The following is a 24,448-nucleotide window of genomic DNA, read 5'->3' as shown; positions in this document are numbered from 1 at the left end:
TCACAACCGTTTAGATGTTGGAAAATGTATGTCAAGTTGAAATATGGCAGAAGCATTTTAATAAAGATGAGCAATATCACACGAGTAGCAGTGTGAAACGGCTGTATATCGGCACTGGTGGGAGGCATGCGTTGGCCTTAGTGTCCCACCAATGGCTATAAAATACAGCCCTATTGCACTGCTATGAGTGTGATAATGTGTCTATACAACAGTTCATTGGCATAATCGTGTATAAATAAAATATCAAACACAGAGAGTCTAAAAATCCTTTTATATAAACAACTTTCTTCCGCCATTCATTCACATCTCCAGCTGACGTCAGAACAGCAGGAACTGTTGCTCATTCACACACATTACTTTATAGCTAGTATTTGAATGATTCTCTAGCATAATGTCTAAAGTGTTGACAAAACAGGTGATTTTGCTGACATTTTAAGATTATAAGGCTGAACAGCATGAAATGCCATCCGTCTAGAGACATTTTCAAGTATTTCTCTGTTGCAATCGGGAGATCACAATAACTATTCCCGAAAAAGCCAAAGCACAATGTTACTATCAGATTATTGTTGTGTTGGCGATAAGGAAAAATGCTAATCACATGCAGGGATTTCTTCTTTCTGTGTACACTTTGATTAAAAAAAAGTGTTATTTTGATTCCAAATATGCCAGATAACACATAATTTCATTTTCATTTGAGTTCACTAAAGGGCTTAATTATTGTTAACATTTTGAAAATAGATATGCCCAGATCATTCGATATGTGGAATTCATCACTTAAGAGAGTCTTTCACTGTTTACAATGTCTGAATTTCTTTAATGCAAAACATATTTAGTAGAATGTTCTTATTTAAATGATATTACATTACGTATGTGTTCCAAAAAACATATTAATGGACTTTTTTTTATGTGTGACATGCTGTACCAAACATCTAACGTTTTTTCCAGGATTTTGCTTGTCAGAATGTGAGCCGTGTGAACTTACTCTTTCCATAACAACGCACTAAAACACAGAATGAATTACTAAAGCATAAAGGATTTACAAAAATGCTTTACAGTAATACATTTTTGGACCTTACATTTTCACAAGGCCAATTTTGTGTTTTTGTTAAATGTTGCTGAATTAAAATAATGTTTGAATATTTATTCATTCATTCATTCATTCATTTCCTTTTCGGGTAAGTCCCTTTATTAATTAGGGGTCGCCACAGCCGAATGAACCGACAAATTATCCAGCACACGTTTTACACAGCAGATGCCCTTCCAGCTGCAACCCTTCACTGGGAAACATCCATACACTCTCATTCACACACATACACTATGGACAATTTTAGTGTACCCAATTCACCTGTACCACATGTCTTTGGACTTGTGGGGGAAACCAGGGCACCGGTAGGAAACCCACGCGAACTCAGGGAGAACATGCAAACTCCACACAGAAATGGCCACAGACCCAGCCGAAGCTCGAACCAGCGACCTTCCTGCTGTGTGACTCCCTACTGCGCCACCTCGGTACCCTTGAATATTTATACTTAATTATATATATATATACTAAAAAAGTGTAGTAGCTAAATATAATTCTATATAATATTTGCACTTTTTCATAAAAATAAAAATCATAAATGGAGTATAGAAATTGGTTCATATTAAAACATAAATATGAATTAAATATGAAAAACACTGACTAAATAAAAACAAAACAACAAAAAAAAACATTATATACTGACCAAACCAAAAAGACAAAATGTTGAAAAGACATTTCATCACTGGTCCCTGAGGGATTGTTCCCATCCATCCTGCCTGTCACACTTGCCTCTCAGTGAGGCAACAGTGTTGGGACGGCCATGGCTAATGGGGGCTGCAGCAGGTCAGGTCAGTTTGGAGAAGGGAAACGGGGGGGGAAGAGAAGTAGAGGTGACCTTCTTACTGTACCGTTTTAGCCTGTCCGGGCCGGTGTGTTAGAAGGGATGTGTCCGTAGGGAAAGTCAGACAGATGCTGTTTCTCTCACTCTCTCTCTCTCTTCCACCCTGTGGGTGAGACAGAGAGCAGTCTGGCCCGTGCAGCTGCCACCCGCACCATCAGGAGCCTCTTCTGCATGCTTCTCCTCCATGACCTACACAAAATAAACTTCACTTTTGTTGTAACTGCATCAGAAACATGTAACCAAAAGCTCAAGGATGTACAGTCAAACCCAAAATTATTCAGAGACCAGATATCATTTTGGTAAAAATAAAGTACTGTGATCTAATACAAAGATTCTTAATACAGTGGACTAAAAACCAACAGGATCTGAAAAGGATACCAAAGTGGTCAGAATAATATTGACATTTATGTTTTAATGAAGCTGTTTGACAGCAGACAGAAGACTACAGGCTGTTACTGAGGCTGAGGGTGACCCAAACAAAGTATTATAGTTGTGACGATATTGCCGTACTATTACCAAACAGTTTTCTGAATTATTTTGGTTGATTGCAGTCCATTACATACTGTACCTTTCTGTCATTTATCTGACTTTATCAAGATGAATTAGTTCTGACGCAGCTTAACTATGATGACCTAAGGTCTGGTCCTGTTTAATTAGTATTTTAGCCAAATAAATAGTAATTTTGAAGGTGTCTGAATATTTATTTTGGTTTGACTGGATGTTTTGTGTTGAGACTGTATTGGCATCTGTGTGAGTGTCATTGATGAGTGATTGAGTGAATGTATGGGTGAAGGGGGCTGAGAGAGAGAGAGCCAAAAGGGAGGGGAGGCTTCATACCAGCTGCTAAACATGACATTTCCTGGCTGGGCCTTCGGTCCCCAGCAGGGGCGACATCTGTGTGCCTGCCTTTCATCCCCCTCTGCTCCTCAGGCAAGATGGCTGAACTACCTGCAACAGGGCACAGGCCCCAGAGACAGCCAGCACTCTCTACTGCAGCCAGCCAGAGCCTCTCCCAGCTGGGCTCCTGTTGCCTGCGGCCTGAAGCCCAGTGCACCCAGCTGCAGAGTCTACCCGTCCCTTGGCCCTGTTTGATCCTCCGCCTGCAGTCCCTCTGTACACACACCAGTCACCTCCAGCCCTCCGAGGACAGATCATGCTGGCTTCACACCTCTGAGCTCTTCTTGCTGGAATTGGAGATTTGTATTTTTTGGTCTCAAGAGAGATGTATTTGTGCGTGACATGCTAAATAACAGTAATGGCACTATTTTCTCTGTAGCATGGCAGTGTTTTTTTTTTTTTTTTTTATTTACTATAAAGAACTTTTTTTTTTCTATGAGCATTGACAAGAGACTGCTGCACATAGCCAAGCAAGTGGAGTCAAACGCTATTATCAAAATAACGAAGGGATAAATTTTAATGTAGTGTAATAAAATCGGTTTTATTTCTAAGACCCTTTCTCTTTGCACTAATAAATTATTTGGCAGCTAGTGTAACCCTGCCGGTCCTACGCCACCCAACCCGCACCGAGCTGGTATCGAACCGGCGACATGGGAGTTGGTTGCTCCACCAAGAAGGCTAAAGACCATGGCCTCTAGCGTTTGTCGCTAGAGCACCTTTAGAGGTCAGAGGAGTGAGGTTTAGCTGCACAGTACCCACTGGCTGGCCTCTGTTACACTCACCTCTGTAAATCTCACTCCCATCTGGGTAAAGGCACCAATGTAACCCTGCCGTTCCTACATCACACTACCCGCTCCAAGCTGATATCGAACCGTTGACCTTCTGCATGGGAGTCGGTTACTCTACCTAGGAGGCTAAAGACCATGGCCTCTTGCACATATCGCTAGAGCATCTTTAGAGGTCAGAGAAATGAGGTTTACCTGCACAGCACCTACTGGCTGACGTCCGTTACACTAGCTCTCTGTTTTGAAATAGTATTGCAGTTAAAAACAAATGCTTATGCAAATAACTGCTTTTCGCAAAGCTGCATTTTCAGCAGCCATTAGTCCAGTCTTCAGTGTCACATTATCCTGCTGAAATCATACTAATATAATGACTTGGTGCTCAAGAATACATTTCCTATTATTCCTATTATTAGCCTTACTGCCTAATGACTACAGCCCTACTGACACCCTCTGCCAATGCATTGATGAAATTTACAGTTGGATGTGCCAAAACTTTCTTCAGTTAAACAAAGAGAAAACTGAAGTCATTGCATTTGGTAACAGAAATGAAGTTCTCAAGGTGAACAAAGAGCCTAGAATCACCAAGAGGCGACACTCTAGTGCAATTTGCAATTTGGCTGCCATTTTGGAATGAAAACTCCAATAGAACAACAGCATGTCTGTAAAATAAACTATTAAAAGTGCTGATGATTGTGATAGTAAGTGTTGTATTGTCGTGTTTCAGGTTGTATCTCAGCTTTAATGGGCTTTTTAAATAAATAAATAAAAAACAAAGCAGCTGCTTGCTATCACGACAGCAATAAGATCCAATGGACAGCCGATCAATTTCACTCCGAAATGGCTGTTGCTGGACGCTGCTGTTGCAATGGAACGTTTTATTGTGTCGCCTCTTGGTTGTTCTAAGCTCTTTGAGGTGAATGCGTACCTTGGCTCTAAGGATCAAATATCAACAAATAAGGTCAAGAATGTTGGTGTTATTGTGCAGTCAGATCTGAGTTTCAATAGTCATGTCATAGCAGTAACTAAATCAGCATGCTGTCATCTCAGAAACATTGCATAGATGCTTTGTTTTCAGTAAGGCCTTAAAGAAACTTGTTCATGCTTTTATCAGCAGCAGAGTGGATTACTGTTATAGACTTCTCAATAGCATACCCAAAAACACAGTCAGACAGTTGCAGCTCACCCAGAACGCTGCTGCCAGGATTCTGACCAGAACCAGGAAATCAGAGCACATCACACCTGTCCTCAGTTCTTTACACTGGCTCCCAGTTACATTCAGAATAGATTTTAAAGTATTATTACTCGTCTATACAGTAAATCACTAAATGGTCTAGGACCTCAATACATTACAGATATGCTCGCTGAATACAAACCTAACTGATCACTCAGATCTTTAGGATCATATAAACTAGAAATTCCAAGGGTTCAGTCAAAGTAGGATGAATCGGCCTTCAGCTACCAATGGTGGAATCAGCTTCCACAAATGATCAGATGTATTAGGCACATTCAAATCTAGAATGAAATCAAGACAGAAAACACATCTGTTTAGATGTGCCTTTACTGAATGAGCACTGTGCTATGTCTTTCTTTTGTTTTACATTATTTAATTACCTGTTTAACACATTTTAACCTATTTTAATCAGTTTTTAATTACTTTTATTATTTGTTTTACTTTCTTATACTTGTCTGTAAAACCCAAAAAGATAAGGTAACTCAAATCATTTGAGGAAACCGATTGCAAGAAACCATTTAAGTTCAAAAACTAATCTAGCTGGCGCCAGTGGTTTAGTGGTTAGTGCGTTGACACATGCACTCAGGTGCTCACGGTGACCCGAGTTTGATTCCGCCTCGGGTCCTATGCCGATCCTTCCCCTTTCTCTGCTCCTCATTGCTTTCTGTCAATATTCTCTACTGTCCTATCCCATAAAGGTGAAAACCCCTAAAAAATAATTATTAAAAAATAAAAATAATGATTTAATGATACTAATGAGTGCTGTGAACTTAGTCCATTTCAGTAAATAAAGCAGTTTGAGCACAGAGAAAGCCAATAAATGAAAACTCAAACTGAGTACTGTAAAGCCCAAAAATTAAGGCTATTCATACTATTTAAGGAAACCCATTGCTACAAAGCATGAGTTTAAAAAAACTAATCTATATGAGTACTGTGAACTTAATCAATTTAGGTTGAAATAATAAAGTATTTAATGAACTCCTAACCTTCAACACTGAGTTCAAAACTCTTTTCAAATGAGTAGAATTAACTTTCAGTCAATTTTAATTTAACTACGCTCATTTCATTTGATAAAGTTGATTGTTGGGTTTTACAGTGTGTTTATGTAAAGCACTTTGAATTACCAGTTAGTATCAAATGTGCTATGTAAATATTGCCTTGCCTATTAGTTTTAATGCTGAAATTGTTTTTTTAGCTGTCTAATATTTGACTAGTGGAACAATCTTAAATTATAACTAAAACTATTTTAAATTGTGCATCGCTTGTATTTTAACCAAACAATGGAAATTCTGTCATCATAAATTCACCCGTGTTATTCCACAATTCAATACTTTCTTCTGCCAAACACAAAACTAGAATTTTTGGAAAATGTTATTTTAAAAAGAAAGGTGTTCACACTAGTATTCTGGGTTCTCTTGGTTTGTTTGGTCCTGGCCAGGAATTCCTATCACACACAAGTGAAGATGTGCAGCACTATGGGTGAAAAAATACAGATATGCTTAAGCTTTCTTAGCGGAATGTAACTGCACATTGTGACATCATAGATTGCTTTGATTACTTTTGATCTTTTAAAAAACCTGGATTGTTTTTGATACATTTTTAGAAATAATTCATTGCTTGTTACATTCAGATTTTACTCAAACCACACGTCTGGATGTGGACCAAGATCCACCATTTGAAAAAATTTCTGTCCAACAGAAAATAGTTAGATTTGTTAGGATCATCATGAGGATGAATAATTTGCAACAAAAAATTTGAATGAACTATCATAATTTAACACAGACGGTTTTGTTTACAGGAAAATGCAGCAAATTTAGCCGTTTCCAAAGTTCCCGATACTTTGTGCTTTCAAACCCAACTGGTCTTGGTTTCATGAGAAGATTTAATGACTTTGGAGAGAATGGTGAGGCCCAGTTATAAACGGGAAAAGATTTTTCAACTCAGTTCATTGATGCTCCAGTTTCTCACGGAAAATATTGTCCATGCAGATTTTCCTCACAGATCCATAAACTCAAGTTTAGATTGCAAAACTCCAGGAGCCACAGACTTATCAAAGCCACATGTTGAGTCGAGGACTCTGGTTCGCCACAGTGAATGCCTGGACACTGCGGTTTTGGACAGTTCTCGTTTCTCATATATATTCTGTAAGGTTTCTAAGAGTCTAATGTGTTTCGGGAAGGATGATTGTTATTTTACTCTACGTCATTTTGTAAGCTGTATATACAGAGAATGTAAATGTAAAAGTTAAAAGAAAGCTATTGCCTTGCTACCAATTGAGTAAAGCATAGCTGGCAATTTAACACGTTGCCATAATGGTTATGATACTGTGAGCATATTTAACATGGTGAGCGTTTTAAAACTCTAAAGACACCAGCGCTCCCTCATGACTTTTAAATGATTCCCAAACCGATTTAAAACCATCAAGGAAAGAACTTTGAATCCACGATAACACATTTATTTCAAGTCATTTGCATTTCTTCCCATTATCCGGTCCTATTCTGTCACCATTTTCGGAGAAATATTCAAGCGCATCTGCTTTAAGTTCTTCAACAACAGCCAAGATCCTCCTCTCTTCCACTTTGTTGGCTGAATAAGTTATCAGCAAATTCCTTAATGGAGGTGTTCGGATGTCATTTCCCTTGGGTTAATGATTTCCTTTTCCACACTGGGTCATTTATTCATTTTCTTAAGAGAATTTGGTCCCGCCCTTCACTAAAAGACAATCACTTCTCTGTGAAAGTGATGGGGCAGTTTGGCAAGGAATGGATTTCCTCATGTCATCTCTCAAGGAAAAAAGTGTGCTTGGCTCAGAATAACAAAATATAACACTGTCACAACGTAAGGCAAACCCACAGCCTGTGAAGAGCAGGCTTCTAGCCAAGCACTTTTATGAGAGTGGAGGACATATTTATGCAGTACTTACACTAATGGAAGCACATTTAAGAGGTGGAGGCAGGGAGGGACATTTAGGCAGTTTGTTTTCTCCTTAAAGTTGCTTCACTGAAAAGTTTAAGAGAGAAATCATATTTAGTTGCTCCAAAGTCTTACACGAGGTATAATTCCACTTGTCGTACAGCAACAGTCATGTAAATTCACGTTGTAAAATAAATGCTGCGTGACAAATTGCCAATGATTCTTGCAGGTAAATTCAACATAGCCTACAACGAATAAAAATTCAGGTAGCAACAATAAATATGCATAAATGAGTTGGGTGAATTTAGTGCAATCATGAGAAAAGAGTAACCAAACGTACACCAGTAATTTTTTAGCACCCATTTTTTTGGCAGTTCTCTGCTATGTGCATGGAATCGTACTGGACTGCTTGTTGTTTGTCATACTGCTCTCCACATATGTGTCTTGTGCACTCTGGGTTTTTAATTTTGGCTTTGGTAATTTAAAGAGATGCAGAATGATTGCTGAAGATTTAGATTTAGTGACTGTAATTTTGTCACTGTCGTTTTGTGGTCTGAATGCTTCGATCTTTACTGAGGCTAAAACAGCTTCCATCAGTTAATTAAGATTTGATGGATGAAATTGTGCATCTGTTACACGTTTATTGTTAAATGCTTTAAGACTTTGATATGTACTTAAATGTCTGTGGCTGTTTTTTACAGGTGAATTCAAAATATGTACTTGACTTCAGTTGCACATTCAGTATTTGAGTCTCTACAATGTAAAAAAATCTGGTTGCCTTAAAATTTTAAGCTGAATCAAATTAACCTCATGAGTTCATTGAACCTATATTATGTTAAACTGACTTAAAACAACTTGCGTAACTTATAAAAATAAGTTAGAACATGATTAACTTAGTTTAATAAGTTACTATGACCTAAAAACATATTATGTCTAACTAATTGATCATATAGTTTTTTACAGTGTACCACGAGAAGCTAAAATTCAAATTTCAAGACTTGTATCTTTAAGAAAAAGTGGTTGTTAATCCCAAACACCGACAATTTGAATGTAGCTTAATTTATTGCATATATGAATATTAATTTATATATATTATACAGTATTCACCTGTTGGACTACCTGTTTTCACAAACATTTGATCAGTTATATGGTAATGTGGTCAAGCTAAAATTCAAACCAAACATCAGAATGGGGAAGAAAGGGGATTTTGAATTTGGCATGCTTGACGGTGGTCTGAGTTTTCCAGAAACCCTTCATCTACTGGAATTTTCAAACACCTTTGTGGTTTACAGAACATTGTTGTAAAAGAGAAATTGTGCTGGAAAGGGAAGTTCTATGGTTCATTTGAATGCATTGTCAATACCAGAGGTCAGAGGAGTTTAAACACCATAGCCTACCTGAGCATTGTTGCAAAATGTAAAAATACTTTTAAAAGTAATATATTATAATCTTAAACTTAAAAAAGCAAAAATAACACAGTACTTTCCTAAAATGAGATTTTAATATTTTACTTTTTAAATATAAAATATGTTCTATCTTAATATTTAAAACAAAACAGACAAAAATGACAAGTTATATTCATTTAAGGTAAGTAATGAGCCAACATTGCTAAAATTACAGTATCCGTCAAAAGTTTGGGCTATGTTTGGTTATGTTTTTGGTTATGGTTATGTTTTCTAAAAGAAAATCATTCTGTTCATCAAGGCAGCATTTATTAAATGTAAAAAAAATGTTAAATTGTTGAATATAATAACTATTACAATTTTAAATAACTGCTTTCTTATTGTAGTTTAAAATGAAAATATTACTCAATTCATTATTGCTTTTATTACTATTACCATTAATAATAATAATAATAATAATAATAATAATAATAATAACAATACGTTATTTATGAAGGATCATGTGACTCTTAAGACTGGAGTAATGAAGCTGTAAAATCTTTAAAATCACTATAATAAATGGTTAAATTTGAAAAGTTATTTTATAGTGCATTTCAACATTTTACAATTTTACAACTTGTTCTGTATTTTTAATTAAATAAATGCAGCCTTGATGAGCAAAATGAGCTTATTTTAAAACATTTAAAAATAATATTGATGCCAAACTTTTATAGTGCATGTTACAAAAAATTTAGGCAGAAGGGGTCCAACCTGATACTAGTAAGTTACTTAAAGTGACCAGTAAGTGTTTATGATGAGTATTTGTGTATAAGTTCCATAATTGTTTCTGCTTCCTCATTTATCAGACAGCACCTGAGTAGGAGAGTGTTAGCACACTAGGCAGCTATAGGCAAAAAAGCTCAAACATTTACCTAGTACAGGTGTTGCTCAACAATAGAAGCTCACTAATAATCCTGGGCGGTTTGCATGTTATCCTCTATCTGCCCTTTCAGCCGGCCTGCCAGCCTCACTCTATCGGCAGATTGCACGCACACATGCAAAATTCTATTGGGGGTCATCGTGCAGCTGCACTGCTCTGGGCATCCGCTTACGCATATGCATATGCAGAAACACACATGCTGTGGAATATTCAAATCCAGGGATGGCCGCCTTGTCTGTGGTACAGTGCATTACTGTTAAGTGCTACAAAAGAGTTATTCTTATGTTGCAGACTCAACAGACACCGCACCCCTGCTCAATGACAAGTTAGCACACAACTGTTGTCTTACAAATGACAGGAACATGCTATTAGAGTTTCAACTTCATTATAGAGTTTGGAAGAAAAATGCCTTCCTTAATTAAAGCTCTTAAAGGGATAATTTCTCCCAAAATTAAATCAGATGTACTCGCTTTCAAAACAAAAAATAAAATAAAATAAAACAAATTGGGGAAGGAAGGCAAAAACAAAACCTAAAACTACTGCTGTTTCTATGAAGTAAATAAACAGTAAAAATCCAGCTTTAAAATCTACAAAACATAAATAAATAAAGTATAAAAACTGTCAAATTGAATGTGTGCTTCTGACTTAATGCAATTTAAGTCAGTGAATTAAACTAAATATTCTAAATCTTTCATTGTGTGAAATTGATCAAATATTTATTCACAATCTGAATCAGACATGCTGCTCACTGAAAATTTTGACAATTCAAAAATGAGATATTCAATTTACTAATTCTCTTATGAGTAAAGTAAAAAAAAAATATGTAAGTGAAAATAGGAATATGTGTGCATGCACAGGGATGGGCAAAAATACATTATTTTAATACATGTATTTTAAATAATACCAAATGCCTACATTTTACATGTATAAAAAAATAAGGTCCCACTTTATATTAAGTGGCCTTAACTAATATGTACTTACATAGGTATTAATAGTTTGTTACAATGTACATGTAGTGTAAATACATGTATTTACTGTGTACTTACGCTTGATTAAATACATGTATGTAGTTACATCTGTGGTTAACTTTTGTAATTACATTTGTAAATACACTGTTGACCATCCCTTACACCTTAACCCACCCTTAAACCTACCCATGCCACCAAACCTGTCCATAACCCAACCTCTATCCCAACTCAAAAGCACCACAAGTGTTATCAAATACATTATAAACACAGTAAGTACATTGTATTTATTTTTTGATGTAAGTACATAGTAGTTAAGGACACTTAATATAAAGTGGGACCAAAAATAATACTAAAATACAGCAGCCACAACATGTTGTCACGGTTGCAGGTTTGTGCGCTTTTCCGGAGTGTCTGTTTGATCACGTTGGTTTGTTTTTGTTCTCCTCGGGTATTTGTTTTGATCACGTGTGATGACGGCACTCAGCTGGTTTGATGAGCTCGCCAGCTGAGGCTCATATTCGGGTCTATATATGGGCCACGTTTTCTGTGTGTCTTTGTCAGTTCGTTATGTGTGCTTATGGTGTGCTATTCTGTCTGTGTGCGTAGGATCTGAGGACTATTTTCTGGACCCTGTTTCCCGTCTGATTCCTGCCCGATCTCTCCTAGCACTAGCACCATTCTTTACTTGATTTTTGTTTGACTTTGTCAATAAATATTATTTTGTTTAACTCGCACTTGGATTCCTCTGAACATTCATTTATACGTGACAGAACGAACTGACCTTCACCATGGATCCAGCGAGTGCATCACAGATTTCAGAGTTCCTCACAAACAGCAATGCCCGAATCGATCGCCAAGATGAAGCGTTGGCCACCACAGCACAGGCTATCCAGGCCCTGGTTGAGCAGGTTTCACTGCTGACGACGCAGGTTCAACAGCTGGGTTCTGGAGCAGCTCAAGCGGCTCCCGCACCAGCCCCGGAGGTGATACCTGCGCCAGTTATTGCTAACGCTAGCCGCTCTGCTGAGCCTCGCCTTCCTCCTCCGACCTGCTATGCTGGAGAGCCGCACTTGTGTCGGTCCTTCCTGGCCAAATGCTCCCTGTACATCACCCTGCAGCCATCCTTGTTTTCCTCTGAGCAGTCCAAGGTGGCGTTCGTAATCACCCTCTTGTCTGGAAGAGCAGCCCAATGGGGTACCACAGCATGGGAGAAAAAGCTACCGTGTTGTTCATCCTTCGATCTTTTCTCCAAAGAACTCAAGAAGGTCTTTGATAGGGCCGCCTCAGGGAGAGAGGCCGCCCGAATCCTTGCTGAGCTCCGCCAGGGGGAATCGGAGCGTGGCGGACTATTCAATCGAGTTCCGCACGTTGGCTGCTGAAAGCGGTTGGAACGCGGAGGCTCAATGGGACATGTTTCTACATGGGCTTTCGGATCGGCTCCAGGATGAGATCTACTCTTTAGATCTGCCTAAGACGCTGGACGAATTAGTGGATCTGGCTATCCGGGTGGATTCCAGACTGCTCCGCCGTGAGAGTCGCTTGAGGCATGACAGATTTCCGGATCCTGTTCCTGAGCTTCCGGTCTCGGCGGTGGCGCCGGAGATGAGTAGCGCTGACCCGGAGCCCATGCAGGTGGGCAGATCCCGCTTGTCCGTGCAGGAGAAGCGTCGTCGGAGAACTGAGGGACTCTGCCTTTACTGCGGGGGGGCGGGGCATCGGGTGGCTTCCTGTCCCGTAAAAGACAACACCCATCAGTAGGTAAGAGGTTACTGATGGGTGAAATCAGTTTGGACAAATCCTCTGCGGCGGCCACATTACTACATGTCACCATAACATGGGGTTCCGGAAGTCAGAACACCCACGCCCTTGTCGATTCCGGGGCGGAGGGAAATTTCATAGACTCCAGTTTTGCTTTCAGTTTTAAACTTCCGGTTATAGCTCTGGCACAACCCATTGCAGTACGCGCACTCAGCGGACTTTCCCTTCCCACTATCACTCACTCCACTAAACCCATAAAACTGATCACGTCTGGAAATCATGTTGAAAACATTTCATTTTTTTTAACAGACTGTTCCAACACACCGGTGGTTTTAGGTCATCCTTGGTTAATTCTTCATAAGCCTCATATTAACTGGGGACTTAATACTATATTTTCGTGGAGTGAGAACTGTCATCAGTCTTGTCTTTCGTCTGCTCGTTCTGCTGTTTCTTGTTCTGTGTTTCAGGAGGAGCGCATGGACCTGTCAAACGTGCCCAGTGAGTACCTCGACCTGAAGAGAGTGTTCAGTAAGTCTCGAGCTGCTTCTCTGCCTCCTCACCGTCCCTATGACTGTGCAATAGATTTATTGCCAGGTACGTCTCCGCCCAAAGGCAAGTTATACTCTCTTTCTATTCCTGAGAGGGAGGCCATGGAGAAATATATTTCTGATTCTCTAGCGGCCAAGATCATACGGCCCTCTTCTTCACCGGCGGGGGCGGGGTTCTTTTTCGTGAAAAAGAAAGATGGGTCTCTTAGACCCTGCATTGACTATCGAGGGCTGAACAGCATCACGGTGAAGAATACGTATCCTTTGCCGCTGATGTCTTTAGCGTTCGAGCGTCTGCAGGGGGCTTCGTTTTTCACGAAATTAGATCTCCGTAACACATATCATTTGGTTCGCATGAAGCAGGGTCATGAGTGGAAAACTGCGTTTTTGACCCCCAGGGGGCATTTTGAATATTGTGTTCTTCCGTTCGGGCTTTCTAATGCTCCTGCAGTTTTCCAAGCACTCGTAAATGACGTGTTGCGAGACATGATAGATCAGTTTATTTGTGTCTACCTGGATGACATTCTGATTTTTTCTCGTTCTCTCCAGGAACATGTGCAGCACGTCAGGCGAGTGCTTCAGCGGCTGCTAGAGAATGGGCTTTTTGTCAAGGCGGAGAAATGCGTGTTCCATGCACAGTCTGTTCCCTTTCTAGGACACATTGTGTCAGTCGAGGGGGTGCGCATGGATCCAGAGAAGGTTCAGGCTGTGGTAAATTAGCCAATTCCGGAGTCTCGTAAGGCCCTGCAGAGATTTCTGGGCTTCGCCAATTTTTACCGGCGTTTTATTCGCAATTTCAGCCAGCTCGCCACCCCTCTGACGTCCTTGACCTCCTCCAAAACTCCCTTCAGGTGGTCGAGCGCAGCGCAGGCTGCATTCTCCAATCTAAAGAGCCGCTTTGTTTCAGCTCCCATTTTAGTGACACCTGATCCCTCCCGGCAGTTTGTGGTGGAGGTTGACGCGTCAGAGGTGGGGGTGGGCGCTATCCTGTCCCAGCGCGCCGCCTCGGATGACAGAATTCATCCGTGCGCGTTTTTCTCTCACCGATTATCTCCCGCAGAACGAAACTACGACATTGGTAATAGGGAGTTGTTGGTTGTCAAACTCGCTTTGGAGGAGTGGCGTCATTGGTTGGAGGGTTCGGGGGTTCCCTTTATCGTTTGGACCGATCATAAGAACCTCGAATACATCAGGTCCGCCAAACGACTCAGCTCCAGGCAGGCTCGGTGGGCATTATTTTTCGGACGTTTCGACTTTACCATCTCTTATCGGCCGGGTTCCAAAAACATCAAGCCCGACGCGTTATCCCGTCTTTTTGATTCTTCCGAGCGCAATACGTCTCTTGAGCCCATCGTTCCCCAGAGGATTTGTATTTCTGCAGTGACATGGGAGATCGAGAGCAGGGTCCGCACAGCCCTGGACGGGGTAACGCCCCCGGTCGGATGCCCACCTAGTCGATTGTTTGTGCCGGAGGGGATTCGGTCTGACGTCATTCGATGGGGACATTCCTCCAAAGTGGCTTGTCATCCAGGGGTGAGTCGTACATTATTCTTAGTTAAACAGCGATTCTGGTGGCCAGCTATGGCACGGGACATACGCGAGTTTGTTTTGGCCTGTTCCGTTTGTGCTGTTTCTAAGACTTCTAATCGCCCTCCTGCTGGACTCCTTCAGCCGCTGTCAGTGCCTTCGAGACCCTGGTCGCACATTTCGCTAGATTTCGTCACCGGTCTCCCGCCATCTGGTGGCAATACGGCTGTTTTGACCGTTGTGGACCGGTTCTCGAAGGCTACTCATTTTATTCCTCTGCCCAAATTACCCTCAGCCAGAGAGACAGCGGATGCTGTCATTAATCACGTCTTTCGCATTCATGGCCTCCCGACGGATGTGGTTTCTGACAGGGGACCCCAGTTTGTCTCTAAATTTTGGAGAGAATTCTGTCATTTATTGGGAGCGACTGTAAGTCTTTCTTCTGGTTTTCATCCTCAGAGTAACGGACAAACCGAAAGGGCCAACCAAGATCTCGAGCGCATGTTACGTTGTTTGGTTTCCCAGAATCCCTCCTCTTGGAGTCAGCAGCTCCCGTGGGTGGAGTACGCACACAATTCATTACCAGTGTCGGCTACGGGCCTTTCTCCGTTTCAGTGTAGCTTAGGTTACCAGCCACCAGCTTTTCCCAGTCTGGAATCCGAAGTCGCGGTTCCCTCCGCCCACGCCTTTGTCCAGAGGTGTCGACGCACTTGGAACACGGCCAGACAGACCCTCCTCCAAGTGGGTGCGCGCACCAAGGCTAAAGCCGATCGCCACCAGTCGAAGCCTCCCGTTTACGTCGTCGGTCAAAAAGTGTGGCTTTCAACTAAGAATATTCCCTTGCGTTCCGTATGTAATAAACTTGCACCTAAATTTATTGGCCCATTCACTGTCATCAAGATCATTAGTCCGGTGGCAGTCCGCCTTAAACTTCCTCCAGCGTACAGGAGAATACATCTCGTGTTTCACGTTTCTAAATTAAAGCCCGTTTTTCATACGGCGATTAACCCGCCCACTCCGGTTCCCCCCCGCCGCGTCTCGTAGATGGGGAGACCGTTTATTCGGTTAAGCGCATTCTGAACTCGAGACGGAGGGGGCGAGGATTTCAGTACTTGGTGGACTGGGAAGGTTACGGTGTGGAGGAGAGAACTTGGGTGCCTGCAAAGGACATATTGGATCACTCTCTTATCGATGATTACAATCGCCAGGTAAGCGCTTTTGGGAGCACCAGGAGGTGCTCTTGAGAGAGGGGTAATGTCATGGTTGCAGGTTTGTGCGCTTTTCCGGAGTGTCTGTTTGATCACGTTGGTTTGTTTTTGTTCTCCTCGTGTATTTGTTTTGATCACGTGTGATGACGGCACTCAGCTGGCTTGATGAGCTCGCCAGCTGAGGCTCATATTCGGGTCTATATATGGGCCACGTTTTCTGTGTGTCTTTGTCAGTTCGTTATGTGTGCTTATGGTTTGCTATTCTGTCTGTGTGCGTAGGATCTGAGGACTATTTTCTGGACCCTGTTTCCCGTCTGATTCCTGCCCGATCTCTCCTAGCACTAGCACCATTCTTTACTTGATTTTTGTTTGACTTTGTTAATAAATATTATTTTGTTTAACTCGCACTTGGATCCCTCTGAACATTCATTTATACGTGACACATGTATCAAAATAAAATACTGTACTTTGTATCTTGAAAATACTACAAAATATTTTTACAAGGGAGCATGACATTTTTTTCAAACATTCCATCAATCTCTTCAGCATTAAACTGATTTAGTGAAGTAAACAATGATTGATAACATCAGCTTTTCTCTGAGCAAGTTTAAGTCAGCTTCTCTGCACCTCATTCACCTCTACGTACAGGTATTCATGAAAAAATGTAACTTGTATAAGTTTTATCCATAAAACTTGCTTTCATCTTTGATTTTAGTATAGATTTTGTACAGGATTCATACAGAAAGCCCTGTTCCGAAGCCCTGTCTTATCTCTTTAATCCCTGTAAAAACCATTTAATGTAGATAATCAGTTGGAATATACACTGTTAAACCCAAAAAGTTAAGGTAACTCAAAACATCTGAGGAAAATGATTGCAACAAACCATTAAAGTTCAAAATGTAATGCCAATGAGTACTGTGAATTTAATCCATTTGAATAAATGAAGTAATGTGAGCACAGAAAAACCCAATAAATGAAGAGAACTCAAACAAACTGAGTACTTAAAACCCAATAAGTTAAGACTACTTAAACTGCTAGAGGAAACCGATTTCTGCAAACCATTTGAGTTTAAAAAAAAACTAATTTATATGAGTGCTGTGAACTTCGTTTAAGTTGAAATAATGATGTATTTAATTAACTCATTACCTTCAACACTGAGTTCAAAACTCTTTTCAAATGAATAGAATTAGCTTTCAGTCAATTTTGAGTTTACTACACTCATTTCGTTTGATAAAGTGACTGTTGGGTTTTACAGTGTAGTACTATATCTATTGTTTGTAATAATTGCCACCATATCTTAAGTCTCATTTTTAAAAAATTTTGCAGCTGAAATCTTCAGTACTCATTGTAAAATCACGATTTCTGAAAAATACAAAAATTTGCATAAAACACATTTTTTGCAATGGTACTCTACAAAACACAATATAAAACACGATATCTCAAAAAAAATTAATTTTTGACCAGTAGACTGTATTATTTAATATTTTTGTCCTATACTGATTTAATATGTCAAAGTTTATAATTATCCATATAGAGCACCTGCAGATCAGCTACTGGCATTGGAAAAAGCCAAGTTTTAGGTATCGCCACGGTAGGACTTTTTTATGTCGTTTGTCTTATTTTCCTGTCTGATTTTGACCTGCTCCCGAATTTACCCCTGCTATTTGTCTGTTAATTTCTTTATAGGTGATGCATAATTTCTATCCATACTCCAAGCATTGATCAATTTCTTCAATATTAATAAATTTTCTAGTTTGATCTCAAGCCTTGGAAAATAACTAAGAAAACACCTCTTTTTTACCTCTTCTCGTTGAATCGCCTCAACAAGAATGCCTCCACAATTGTAAGTTGCTTTGGACAAAAGGACAAAACCTTGGATTGCCTGCGGATTGCCTGTCTTGGATTGCTTAGATTGCCTTGAATAAATCGACCACAGATATTCATTTCTTGGTGAACTGTCCCTTTAATAATAGCTTAAATTGCAATATAAAAACTGCATGGCCTACAATTATTATTTATTATTAGAATTATAATAATTAGTATTAATGTTATTATTATGTTTTGCTTTGCATACTTAATCATAGTATGAATAATGAAGCTTGCCTCAGTCTGCAATTATTGTGTCTACAATAAAATAAGCAACCAGCAAAATGAAGTTTAAGTTTGTAAAAAGCTGAGGGTGGGCAACATGGTGGTGCAGTGGTTAGCACCAACACTTTACAGAAAGAAGGTCACTGGGTGGAGTCCCGGTTGGGTCAGTTGGCATTTCTGTGTGGAGTTTGCATGTTCTCCCTGCATTCGCGTGGGTTACCTCCGGGTGCTCGGGTTTCCCCCACAAGTCCAAAGACATGCAGTACAGGTGAATTGGGCAAGCTAAAATGTCCGTAGTGTATGTATGTGAATAAAAGTGTATGGGTGTTTCCCAAAGATGGATTGTGGCTGAAAAGGCATCTGCTGCGTAAAACATATGCTGAATTAGTTGGCAGTTCCTTCGACTGTGGGACACCTGATTAATAAAGGGATTTTCATGTTACTGTTGCCATGTAATTATCCCTTATCCAGAGATATCAGAATCAGTACACGCATATAGAGAGGAAGCTCAGAGTGCTTTAAAGATACGTGTTTTCAGGCTTGTCAAGCCACATTTTGACACTGGTGGAAATGAGAGGCTGATTCCTGTGGTAAACCACAGTGAGTTGTGAACTCTCAGAGATTGATGATAAACAGAATCCCTGAGGGACAGTGAGAGTCTTTCTACCAAGGGCTTCTGAAGCACAACACACTGGCATTTAGCAGACAGCGAGTCTGAATCCTCTCGATGTTCCCTGGTTGTGCTGTTGTTGATTGTTTTGGCACATTTTCTGCAGGCTTGCGTTCTGTAATTTTATTGGAGAAGTGTATTGATGTTTTTGCCAAAATGTGAGACGTACTAGTCAATTGTATACTTCTGAAACTGTTTCTGAAAATTTGTTTGGCCTCTTGAATGAAAAAATGTCAAATAACAGAATTGAACTTTTTTTTGTTTCTTCCAGTTGGAGTGATTCATTGTTCTGCATTATAACCATGTTCTGTGTCTTTTTTGTTCTAAACGCTGTATGTCATGAAGCTGATGTAAATACCATTTATGTCTTGCTTTTGTAACTTGGAACATGTAGAAAGTGTTTCCCTGTGACACTTTAATGGATCTGGACCGTTATGTGACCTGACGGCACTGGTGCTTTGGAAAGTCCATTACTCTTCTCTGAAATACAGAGCCGGATTGCCTCTTCTGCTCAGGATGAATCTGCTGATGGCAGCACTTGATGTGCCAGGTACCCAATTAGAAAACTGAAGCCACAAAATGCTTACCCACATAATTCAATTCATTGATACTGCAGTATATTGTAGATCAGTGTCTGTGTAACAAAGTGTTTAAAATTCACATGAGGTATTACGAGAAGATTAGATCTTATGAATAAGTGTAAACAACTCTAAGATGTTCATTGATTGACTCCCACCAAAAGTGTAAACACTGTGGTTCTGCGCTTTCAAAATTTGATTGATCGTTCTGTTTGTTACATCCCAACCAGCCTTGGGCTCCAATCTAATATTTACTTAGATTGTATTTAATTTTATTTTAATCGCTAGAATTTTTTATATAGTTTTCATAAACGTAGGCAAACCTGACTTAATACATGTATTATTTATGCAATTTCAGTCGATGTCATTAGTGGAAAGTATACATTTAAAAAACAAACTAGTTTTTCAACACTAGCCATGCCTGTGTAACAACCTCTGTGAAACTGTTGACTATGTTGACTTGCACTGTACACAGAAAAGAAGGAAGTACTCTGGGAACTGACAGGAGAAACAAAACGTAAGACACTTAACATGAAAAATGTCTTGTTAGGCAATAAAAGACTAGTTTTGTGGCTGGGCTTAACGCCAGTGAAAAATATCCGTCACTTACTGAGTTTATCAGATCTGCAAATCATTACAGTCCATTAAAGGCCAATAAAAAGTCTGTCTTAAATTGGACCTTATTTAAGGGAAAAGATAGATTTAGCTTAGATTAGCACAAAGTGAAAGATACCAGCAAATAGGGTAAAGCACTGTTTTGTAATCAGATCTGGAGGCAAATAACAAACAATCAAATTTTCAGAGTTCGTACCTACACTTGGGTATCAAATACCTGATATTGATACATTTATAATCTGTATGTACTTAAACCAAATCAGAAAGCAGATTTTGGTACCTCATTTTAGTTCAGTAAAAACAATGGGCATGGGAAATAGAGGTTTGGAAACATACTTTTTTATACATATGAAGAAATCAATTGGCAAATCAGTAACACTTAGTTATACAACTGTTATTTGTGATAATGTATTATTAACAAAGATCGAGAGTTGCACAAATAATAAATAAATTTAGCAAAGGTGTAAAGCATTCAGCTAATCATCTTAACTAGCATATAACATATAAATATTCAGCCTTTGGAAAGTTTACTGGTATCCCTCCTCCACCCCAAAATCCTCACTTTTAATTTATTCCAATCCCATACAAGGGATGGGGAAGTTCTCTGGGTTTAGGCCATATTCTGAGTTTGGAGCCCTCCCTCAAGACAGCACACCAAATTATGCTCACTAAACACACTACTATCAGATTAGATGTAAGGGTAAAATTATTGTTAAATCTGCATTCTGATTTTTTTTAACACACATATTATGTTAAAGCAGCTCACACGTTTTGAACTACTTAGATTGTCCACAAGATATCAGTGCTGAACTGGGCCATAGTTTGTTTCTCAGTCTTAAAAGAAATAGAGAGACGGAGCAACAACAGCACTACTTTAAGTCAACAATAACTAGATATGATGAGCCTATAAGTGCATCTGTTGATAGATAATAACTGATATCAGTTTCTGTACTAAAACAAGTACAAAGCTAATTTTAATCACAACTAAAAAAATACAGAAACAGCAAACAATTGAATGACAGGCTGTTACAGAAGGTTTAACATCAGGGTTACTATTGTCAAAATGTATTTATTTTAGAGAAATGTATTGTGTACTGCAGTGTTATAAATGTTTTGATGATAGATTTTTTTATCTCTACAAGAGAAGGCAAAGATTAAAGCTGCGGCAAAAATCGTTACTGTGCGTTCACACCAAAAGCAGCGAGAGCGGCAAAGTAGCAGTAGAAGTCATTAATTTTCAATGGGAGCTGGCGGCGATAAGCGACAAAGAGCAACGTGGTGCGTCTTAATCTGTGTGGGCATCGATGAGAGTTGAAATCAAGTCAACTTTATTGTAATAAGCTAAGATGCGATTCACGGCAAGCAATCAGAATGTTAAAGTTCACTACTTGAGAAGAGTCCAGAGAACACAGCCCTGCATGATTATTTCCAGGGTTTGATCATTGCGGTTGCCGAAGTTCCAATTATTTACAATATTTAGGCTGCCTACTACTCAGAAGGTACTGCATTTTAATCTACTACTTGATCGTTACAACAGTACTTTCTTTGTATCAGTATGAATGTGAGCAGTATTAATGGAATTCGGTCATACTACTGTACATCCACCATTTTGTCATGGTCACGTCAGTTTTGTTGCTTCATTCCCATTTATAAATTCTATCATGGGGCATCATGGGATAGTGTAGCATGCATGCCCTGCAGGCACAGGTCATATTGAAGTTGTACCACAACGCACGTTTGGAAATGAAAATTGGGTTGATGTCAGAACCCAACGTCAGGCCGACGTCAATGTCCAACTTAAAATGAACCTAACATCAACCAAATATCAACGTCTAATCATGTTACACCTTGATGTTGTGTGGGCGTTAGCACTTTGAAATCAGGAAATCTAATGCGACAACACAAAACAGTGTTGCTGCTTGAGAATATTTCAAACATATGGACACATATTGGATAAGTGGAGCAAAGCCACACCACACGCAACTTGATCTTCCATTGTTAAATTAATTTGATAAAAGGCTTGCAACATTTTCAGAGCTGAAGCTGTGAAAGCACCAGACTAGAGCTGTGAAGGCAGACGGCGTTGTCGCCAGTGCGGCCAGAGCGAACTTTGATGCTCTTGTCGCCTTCAGTGTGAACACACCGTTAGAGAAATTGATTCTGCATGGATTTTGAAACAGTTAACCATAAGTTGCTGAGAAGTTTAATTTCGTATGTTGATGTACTTCCAATCAAAATGGAATATTGAGTAGGGGGCGGGGCTTTCCTTTCGCACATCATGACTAACAGTAAAAAGGGGTGTGCTCAAGGATATTGTGGCTGAAGCCGTCCAACTGACATCATAAAAAAAGGTCTGCCATTCCAAACAAGAGAAATCAAATGGTCGAATCGAATGGATTATCTACATAAGCTGGCAAAATAAACAATGTAGTTTTGATTTCACACCAACTTTAAAGAATAATATAGGTAAAATAAATATAAAAGAGAATAGAAATGCATTTTGTAAATCTGTGAATCCATTTAAATGATTTTACACCACAGCTTTTGCAAACCAACAATACTGACTACTTTAATGTTATTCTTACTGTTAAATAAAATAAGTTTGACACTGGTACCACAGATGTCCCAAAACGGTTTCCAAAACTGGTACATTTGATGATTTAATAAAATACAAATTTCTACTCCTTCGTATTACAGGAAGACTAATCCTAACCGGCAACTTCCTTACTTTGTTCGCTTCCCTCCAGGAGCAGATAAGAGCCACATGCACACTGAAACGTGCCGCTCTTCGACATCCAGCATGGCTGTGCAAACTCTCAGGAATGTGAGAGACAGTCTATGATGATAAGCAGACAGCGGACGAGAGATTACCAGCTCTGAAGGAGGAAAAAAGACATCTAGCAAACAGAGAAGTGAGAAGGTCTGATTGTTTTATGTTAATAAATGATAATGTCAGTCCCTTACAAAATCTATACAGGTTAAACACTGTACTGCAAGTTTGAGTGTGGCAGAAGTTTAACAGACACCCAGTCTGTGACGGGACCTCCCTTCTTGTGCTCAGTGGCAGATTAGATTATCTGTCTCAATGCCTTATGCACACACATTTGCGGATGTCCTTGCCCAGGGAAATGAAAGCACCATTCCAGGGTGGAGACCAAATCATCCTGGAAATAAAAACAGATTTGAGATAAGCACTCTGTCCATCTTTGGAGTCAGCTGGACACCGTTTGAATCTTTTATGGAGATGCTGAGCTGCCTTTTGAAAACTGCCCTCCCTAAAGATTGTTAATTGGAAGTTATTTTCATCAGGGCCCAAAGTGTTCTTGGAGATGCAGGATGACTAAAATTGACAGACTGCAGCAAAGTGATTACTTCTCTGTCCTTTCATAATAGTGAGAAAAACACTGGAATCTGAGCTATTGTCTTATGAATCAGTGTCTCCAGCGTCTGTGCGAGTTCTCGCCCACTATGCTTGCTCCTAAAAATCCTGTTTTTAAAGCAACCTCCACTTTCTGCTGCAATAAATATTCTAAAACAGAGATGCATTTATGTACCCGACAGATATTTATTGGCTAACATTTGATTAGTTTAAAATGGCATAGCACAGGAGTGTCTAAACTCGGTCCTGGAGGGTTGGTGTCCTGCATAGTTTAGCTCCAACTTCCTTTTATACACCTGCCTGGAAGTCTAGTATACCTTGATTTAGATTAGATTTAGATTTGATTAGCTGGTTCAGGTGTGTTTATTTGGGGTTGGAACTAAAATATGCAGGACACTGGCCCTCCAGGACCGAATTTGGACACCCCTGCTATAGCATATGCATAGCATTCAACAATCTACTTTTTTGAGTAGATTATTCAATGAAGAGTCAAGGTGCAAAAGATGAGCATTTTTCTCAGACTCGTGCTCCTGGAGTCAGTAGTTACTAGAAGATAATTCAGTAATTTCTATAGATTCTATTCATCATCATAAAAGTAAAATTACTGAACATTAGGAATGCTCTGATGAGGATTTTTGCAGCTTATACCAAATACTGATTCCTTGTCATGGTGATCGGCTGATATAGAGTATCGATTCTGATGCTTTAAACTTTTTTTGATGCATTAAGCACATTTTACCTCTAAGTATGATACTCAAGTGGAGATCTCTCCTTACCTAAGAGAATAAATTAGGGATGCTACAAATAATCACTTAAACACATCTCTTATAACCATTTAGTGTGGACATGTCATGACCAGAAACAGCTTTACAGAAAATAATAGAAAGCACAGATAAAAAAAAAAATCTGAAAAAGCAATTTGGAAACATAGCAAATGATGAGAATTCAACATATCTCAATCAAGAAAAACTTTGAAGTGCATATTTGATGCAAAAGCAAATGCAAACCTATAAATCCATTAATTCCTTACTGAAAG

General features: G+C 39.5%; 1 long non-coding RNA gene across 2 annotated transcripts in view; it reads left to right on the top strand.

The window, feature by feature from the left end:
* Nucleotides 1-23,577, top strand: part of LOC137488586 (uncharacterized) — a 30,803-nt gene extending 7,226 nt beyond the window's left edge. For both annotated transcript variants that reach the window (XR_012395827.1, XR_011007695.2), the window contains 2 exons: nt 19,235-19,390; nt 22,781-23,577. This is a non-coding gene — a long non-coding RNA (uncharacterized lncRNA). The remainder of the gene's footprint in view (nt 1-19,234; nt 19,391-22,780) is intronic.
* Nucleotides 23,578-24,448: the final 871 nt, after the last annotated feature.

This window comes from Danio rerio, chromosome 20, assembly GCF_049306965.1.
Source record: "Danio rerio strain Tuebingen ecotype United States chromosome 20, GRCz12tu, whole genome shotgun sequence".
NCBI lineage: Eukaryota > Metazoa > Chordata > Actinopteri > Cypriniformes > Danionidae > Danio > Danio rerio.
This window is presented reverse-complemented; position numbering and strand designations above follow the sequence as displayed.